The following is a 7,448-nucleotide window of genomic DNA, read 5'->3' on the forward strand; positions in this document are numbered from 1 at the left end:
TTTGAGTTCTTTTGTGATTGTGTTACCTCACTCAGGATGATGCCCTCCAGGTCCAACCATTTGCCTAGGAATTTCATAAATTCATTCTTTTTGATAGCTGAGTGGTACTCCATTGTGTAAATGTACCACATTTTTTTGTATCCATTCCTCTGTTGAGGGGCATCTGGGTTCTTTCCAGCTTCTGGCAATCGCTTTTATCTGGCAAGCCATTTAGTGTTCCCCCTTTAGCTGTTTTTTAACTTTTTATGTAGCATGCTCAGGACCCTAGGTTCCCTGGTGGCATATGCCTGTAATTTCAGAACTTGGGAGTCAGAAGCAGAAGCCAAAGGGTCAAGAGTTCAAGGTTATCCTCAAATATTTAGTGAATTGGAGGCCACCCTGGGATCCATGAGACCCAGTCTCAAACAAAACAAAATAGAATAATCCTCTTGATAAAAATGTACTTTATGCCCCAAGAGCTCTCTCACCACTATGTAGTGACAGCCTCTCCGAGTCTATTATTTACTTATTTATTTATTAATAATCGAGACCAAGAACCTGCAAAAGGCACCCTCATGTCGCTGGGGACTGGATTGAGAGGAACATCCAAAGAGGTTGCTGAGAGACTCTGCAAGCTAAGAGTTTAGCTCTGAGCTGTTCCAGGAAACTGGTTTCTTCTTTGGCAGTAGATGATGACTGGAAGTCCTGGAAGAAGCAAGGCCTGGGGTATTGGGCTCCCATTTACTCAAACTTGGGGCCTAAGATTTGGGGTATCTAGGTGAGTCCCCTCTTTATAGAAAAGTAGGTCCTTGGTCAAGCCCTTTACTTCTCTGCCCCCTAAATCTCCCCATCTAAAGTGAGGGTTAATTAGCATCCACCTTCTGGGATTGGTGCGGAGCTGAACAAGTTAGCACCCAATATGAGGGAGTACTAACTCACTGTGAGTCCATATTGAATTGCTTAGCTCTGACTCATGATAAATGTCACACAACTGTAGATGCCATCACTATGTGTCTTAGTCAGGGTTTCTATTCCTGCACAAACATCATGACCAAGAAGCAAGTTGGGGAGGAAAGGGTTTATTCAGCTTACACTTCCACATTGCTGTTCATCACTGAAGGAAGTCAGGACTGGAACTCAAACAGGTCAGGAAGCAGGAGCTGATGCAGAGGCCATGGAGGGATGTTCCTTACTGGCTTGCTTCCCCTTGGCTTGCTCAGCCTGCTCTCTTCTAGAACCCAAGACTACCAGCCCAGAGATGGTCCCACCCACAAGGGGCCCTTCCCCCTTGATCACTAATTGAGAAAATGCCTTACAGCTGGGTCTCGTGGAGGCACTTCCCAAACTGAAGCTCCTTTCTCTGTGATAACTCCAGCCTGTGTCAAGTTGACACCCAAAACCAGCCAGTACACTATGTCACCACGATCACCACCAACATTACACTAATCAGTATTATGTCATGGCCATCACCATTATCACCACCATATCCCTGCACCCTGCCACCATCATTAGTACCACCACCATCATTGCCATCACTGTAGTGGAATGCTGTCCTTTGAGCCTAGCAGTCATTGCCGTATTCGTCGGAGTGGCTGTGGCCACTTCTGGGAGCTGATTGACATTGTGTTCAGCGGTGCTCCCACACAGAAGGAGGTGGGAGGACTGTTAGACACTCCTCTGAGTTTCCAACCACTTGTTCCCGTGCGTCTGTCTTAGTTGTATTTCCGCCACAGCTTCACGACGTTGTCTTGCGGTCTCAGGAGATGGCAGAGTATACCCATGGAATGTAGTGTAAAGAGGAGGGGCTGGAGAGATGGCTCAGTGGTGAAGAGCACTGGTGGCTCTCCCAAAGGACCTAGGTTCAATTCCCAGCTCACACCTGTCTGTAACTCCATTTCCAGGGGATCTGACGCCTTCACACCAGTGCACATAAGAATGAAAGTCATCCTTGGTGCTTAGTGAGACTTTGACAGTGGTGAGGCTGTTTTGGGATCACCCAAGCTCCTTTAAGTGATTCCTCCCTCTGCTCTACAAGTAGGCCCAATAATCTCATTGACTTGCCAAGTTGAATCTTCTTGTTATGCAGTCTTGCTTTGGAGCCCTTTGTGGGGAAGGGGAGCAGGTGTTCATGTCCTACCCAATAAAAATATGCAGCATGCTGGGATTAAAGTTGTGCATCACTGTTCCCGGAGACTGAATCACCAACCACAGACTGAGCACTGGCTGGGCCTAGGCCCTCTGCACATATGTAGCATACAAAAAGCTTGTCCTTCATGCGGATCCCCCAACGACTGGCGTGGGGGCTTCCCTGAGCCTGTTACCTGCCTGCCTGTGGGTCTTGTACTCCTAAATGGACCACCTTAGCTGGCCTCAGTGGGAGAGGATGCACCTAGTCCCACAGCAACCTGGTGTGCAGGGAGGGGGGCTAGTGAGGGATGACAGGGTGGGGGGGTGGAAGATGGAATGGGGGGAGGACTTGCTTGAGGGGTTACTGGGAGGAGGGGGCTGATATTGGGATGTAAAATGAATAAATAAATTGACTTAAAAATAATCTTAAAAGAGAGTTAATTGGGCCACTTTTTACCTCCTACTAGCCCATACATATATCAGTGGTCCTCAGCCTTCTTAATGCTGCAACCCTTTAATACAGTTCATCACGTTGTGGTGATCCACAACCATAAAATTATTTTCATTGCTACTTCATAAATGTAATTCTCTCCTGTTATGATTTGTAATGTAAATATCTGGTTTGCAGGATATCTGACATGTAACCCCAGTGGAAAGGTCATTGACTCCTCCCCAAAGGGGTTTCGACCCACAGGTTGAGAATCACTGCCCTAGAGACAGCCTCTGGAGCTTTCGTTGACTTTGCTCAGTGTTGAGTTCTGGGGCCTTGTATACAGTAGTTATACAATAAATGCATGCTAGTAGTGCTGGAGCCTCGCCTTGGGGCCTCCTGCCAGCTACTCTGAAAATCTGGCTGTATAGGAACCTCCAGCAGTCGGGCCTCCAGCTGTGGGGACCAGGTGTCCCTGGGCTGCAGCCCCATGGAATGTGAACAGAAGTCTCACTGCATACAGATCTCAGGGCCCAGTTGAGAGACCGCGAGGGACTGCACGGGCTCTAGGATGCACGGCTGAATGTTCTGAAGGAGAAGTACAGATCAGAGCACACTCCTCAAGTGTGCAAAGGACTGGATGGCTGATGGTTCCAGAATGAGAGGTCAGCCTGGGAGTGCAGGTGAGCCCTAATACCGTGCCTGTCTTATAGGGTAGATGGGTAGACTCTGGAGCCTGTGGCTTGCTGGTTAAGAACTGATACAGAAAGACAAAGTGCAGACAAGAGGGGAGGGTGCTCTTTGGGCGTCTCCTACATGACCAATTAACACATAACTGGGCCTGAGTATAAAATGGACAGTGTGTGGGTGCAGAGGCAGAGGAAAGTGCCTGGAGATAGATAGCCAATTAGGGGAACAAAAGCCTCTTTAGCAAGGCCAGACTAGGCACAGAGTCAACCTCAGCGATTAATGTTGAGGGCTTTTAAATGGAGACGTGGGAGGGGTTGCATTGGCTGGAAAGAGAGGGACCCTGTCTCAGAGGGGTGCCAGCACCTCCAGGCCACAGGTCAATCACTTCACCTCCAGGCTCACACCCTACTCCAGGGCTCCCTCCAGAGGGGTGAAATTGAGGCCCAAATGACTCCCGGGAACAGGAAGCCTGGCCTGTGCAGAATTCATAGAATCCAGAGATTCATGCAATGGCATGAGCAGAGGCCAAGGAAGTTTTGTCTGGCTTTCCCTGAGTTGTATCTACTTAATTTTTTCCATCTATTTATTCTGTGGTGTGTGTGTTTCTGTCTTTGCATACGTGCCTGCGCCACATCAGGTCTGCAGAGGTCAGAAGACAAGTTGCAGGACTCAGTTCTCTTCTTCCAAAATAAGGGTCCTAGAGATTTCTACAGAAATCAGGTCCAGACCTTGCTGAACCCTGCAAGCCAGTCTTTTAGTGGGGTTCAGGGAGCAGGCTTTCACTGTGTAGCCCATGATGGTGCTCAGATAAGAGAGCCAGGTTGTAACTCCATATTTGTGAGGCGCAGCAATAAGACAAGGTGCAACCTGATAACCTCTACCTTCATTCCCAGTTAGAATCTGAGCGCTCGGCAGGGGCCGCCACTCAAGCCCTCATCGGCTCTTCATTGGTTCTGTGCGCTATCTCTCCACCCCTTAGGCCTCTGCGGACCAATCAGATTCTCATGACTGACCCGCCTTAGCCGCCCCTCCCCTTACAGGGCGCAGCCGAGGCGCGAGCTGATTGGCCTGCTCGGGAGGGAGGGGTAGATACGTAATGGGAGCAGACCTCGTGTCCAAAGTGGGCGAAACGGTGACCCAGCCCGGAACCAGTGACAGTCCAGTGGGGGAGAGTGCGCTGAAGGGACCTAGTGGAGGGGCTTGCTAGATTCGAACCTGGTACCGCCGGGTAAGTCCAACTGCCCATCCTTACAGACGGAGGAAACGGAAGGTTTGCGGGGTGTCCAGCTGAGGAGGGGCTCCAGTTGGTCTCAGGGTTGATCATCATGGGGGAACTTCAGGCTTCTCCAGAGCTAAGTTTTGTATCAGCCCCAGGAGTGGGCGATTCTCACGCCTATTTCTTCCAAGAAGAAAAGCGACCCAGAGACACACAGCTTAGAAATCTGGGTTCCTGTAGTGGTGTGCAGTAACCACTTGCCCAATTAAGCAGCCTCATCCTCACTCTGTCCACAGGAGGTCACTTACCCCAGCCTAAGACAGGTTTCCTTTACTGAGCTGAGGCCTCCTTCCAGGACCCCCACGATGTCCCTAAATCTCTCTCCAGTCTAGACACCCTCTTCCCTTTTCACATATGCGCCCCACCTCCACTCTTTCATTGTCTCTCTTAGATTGGTTATTCTCTGTCCCAGCTCTCACCCAGGTTCCGTTTTGTCTGCAGATCATATCTAGCTGGCCTGATCTTTTTCTTTCTCTTTTATTCTCTCAGATACTACATCTCGACTGCAGTTTCCCCTCCTTCCCTCCACAACAACCCTCCTCCCCTCCACTGATCTTTCTTTTCGAAAAGGGCATGCCTGCCCTCAGACACCAACCAAACATAGCATATCAAATTGCAGTAAGACTGGGCACCTCCCCTAGTATTAAGGCTGGAGAAGGCCGCTCAGGATGAGGAAAGGGTCCCAAGAGCAGGAAAGAGTCAGAGACAGCCCCTCTCCCACTGTTAGGAGTTCCACTAGAAGACCAAGCTGCACAGCCCAAACACATATGTAGAGGGCCTATATCAGTCCCATGCAGGCTCCCTGGTTGCTGGTTCAGTCCCTGTGAGCCCCTATGAGCCCAGGTTAGTTGATTCTGTGGGTTGTCTTGTTGTCCTTGACCTCTCTGACTCCTGCAATCTCCCCTTCTTTTCTGCAGGACTCCCCAAGTTCTTCCTAATGTTTTGGTTGTGGTTCTCTTCATCTCTTTCCATAAGTTGCTGGATAAAGTGTCTCTGAAGACAGCTGGGCCAAGCACCAATCTATACCATTAGGAATCTCAATTTTTAAAAATATTTATTTATTGCTGCCAGGAGTGTTTGGTTCTATCCTAGGTCTCTGGGCTATCTAGCCTCCCAGGTAGTGGGGTGGGCTCCCTCTGGTGGCTTGGGTCTCAAGCTGGGCCAGTCATTGGTTGGCTACTCCCATCATTTCTGGGCCACCTTTACCCCAACACATCTTGTGGGCAGGACAAGTTGTAGGTCAGAGGTTTTGTGGCTGGGTTGTTATTCTAATCCCTCCACTGGGAGTCTTGTCTGATTACAGGAGATGGCTGGTTCAGGCTCCATATCCCCACCCCCTTGCTAGGAGTCTTAGCTAGGGTCAACCTTCTAGATTGCTGGGAGTTTCCATTACACGAGGCTTCTAGCTTGTTCCTGAGATGCCCCCAGTTCCAGTTGTCTCTCCCAATGCTCTGTCCCTGTGTCCTTCCCCACCTGATCCCTGTTCCTGTCCCTGCCCACCTCCAGTCTCCCCCTTGATATTTTGCCTCCCCTTGAGCCCTCCTTGTTACGTAGCTTCTCTGGGTTTGTGGATTGTAGCATGGTTGTCCTTTACTAATGTCCACCTATAAGTAAGTACATACTATGTTTGTCTTTCTGGACCTGAGTTGCCTCTCTAAGGAAGATATTTTTCTAGTTCCATCCGTGTGTTCAAGATCCATCCATGACCGGGATGTACCATCCCTTGGGTATATGCCCAGGAATGGTATAGTTGGGTATTGAGGTACATTGTGTCTTAGTCAGGGTTTCACTGCTGTGAACAGACACCATGACCAAGGCAACTCTTATAAAGAACAACATTTAATTGGGGCTGGCTTACAGGTTCAGAGGTTCAGTCCATTATCATCAAGGCAGAAGCATGGCAGTATCCAGGCAGGCATGGTGCAGGAGAAGCTGAGAGTTCTACATCTTCATCTGAAGGCTGCTAGCAGGATACTGGCTTCCAGGCAGCTAAGATGGGGGTCTCAAAGCCCCCCCCCCACACACACACAGTGACACACCTACTCCAACAAGGCTACATCTCCTAATAGTGCTACTCCCTGGGCCAAGCATGTACAAACCACCACAGATTGATTCTAAATTTTCCAGGAAAGCACCATATTGATTTCTAAGGTGTTGTACAAGTGTGCACGCTGCAGCAATAGAGGAGTGTTTCCCTTGGTGTGCATCCTTGCCAGCGTGTACTGTCCCTTGATGTTTTTGATCGTAGCTATTCTGAAGGGTGTAAAATGTAATCTCAGGGTTGTTTTGATTTACGTTTGCCTGATGACTAAGGGTATTGAACATTTCTTTAAGTGCTTCTCAGCCATTTGAGATTCCTCTGTTGAGAATTCTGTTTGGATTTGTACTCCATTTTTTAATTGGGTTATTTGGTGTGTTGGTGTCTGTTGAGTTCTTTATACATTTTGGATATTAGCCCTCTATCACATGTGGAGTTGGTGAAGATCTTTTCCCAGTCTGCAGGCTACTGATTTGTCCTATTGCCAGTGCCCTTCGCCTCACAGAAGCTTTCATGAGGCCCCATTTGTCGACTGTTGATCTACACCAGTAGCCATTGGGGTTCTGTTCAGGGAGCTGTCTCCACTGCCAATGTGTGCTAGGGTATTTCCCACTTTCTCTTCTCTTAGATGTAGTGTACCTGGTTTTATATTGAGCAGGACTTGAGTTTTGTGCAGGGTGATAGATATGGATAGATATGGTGATATCTATTTGCATTCTTCAACATGGAGACATTCAATTAGACCTGCACCATTTGTTGAAGATGTTTTCTTTTCGCACTGCATGGTTTTTGGCTTTGTCAAAAATCAAGTTTCGCCGGGCGTGGTGGCGCATGCCTTTAATCCCAGCACTCGGGAGGCAGAGGCAGGCGGATTTCTGAGTTCGAGGCCAGCCTGGTCTACAAAGTGA

General features: G+C 48.9%; 1 protein-coding gene across 3 annotated transcripts in view; it reads left to right on the forward strand.

Annotated features, from left to right (window-relative positions):
- The window catches only part of LOC110298127 (isochorismatase domain-containing protein 2A), a 27,567-nt gene that overhangs the window by 7,393 nt on the left and 12,726 nt on the right, over window positions 1–7,448 (forward strand). Inside the window, exon 1 of one of the 3 annotated variants that reach the window (XM_029480137.1) lies at window positions 4,321–4,454. The exons of 1 other annotated variant lie outside the window; for it this stretch is intronic. The gene's annotated coding sequence lies outside the window, so the exon portion shown is untranslated. Of the gene's footprint in view, window positions 1–4,320; window positions 4,455–7,448 lie in introns of those variants that run through there. One more of the 3 variants, XM_021167155.2, reaches the window with a different exon arrangement.

The sequence above is a fragment of the Mus caroli genome, chromosome 7 (assembly GCF_900094665.2).
Source record: "Mus caroli chromosome 7, CAROLI_EIJ_v1.1, whole genome shotgun sequence".
NCBI classification, from domain to species: Eukaryota; Metazoa; Chordata; class Mammalia; order Rodentia; family Muridae; genus Mus; species Mus caroli.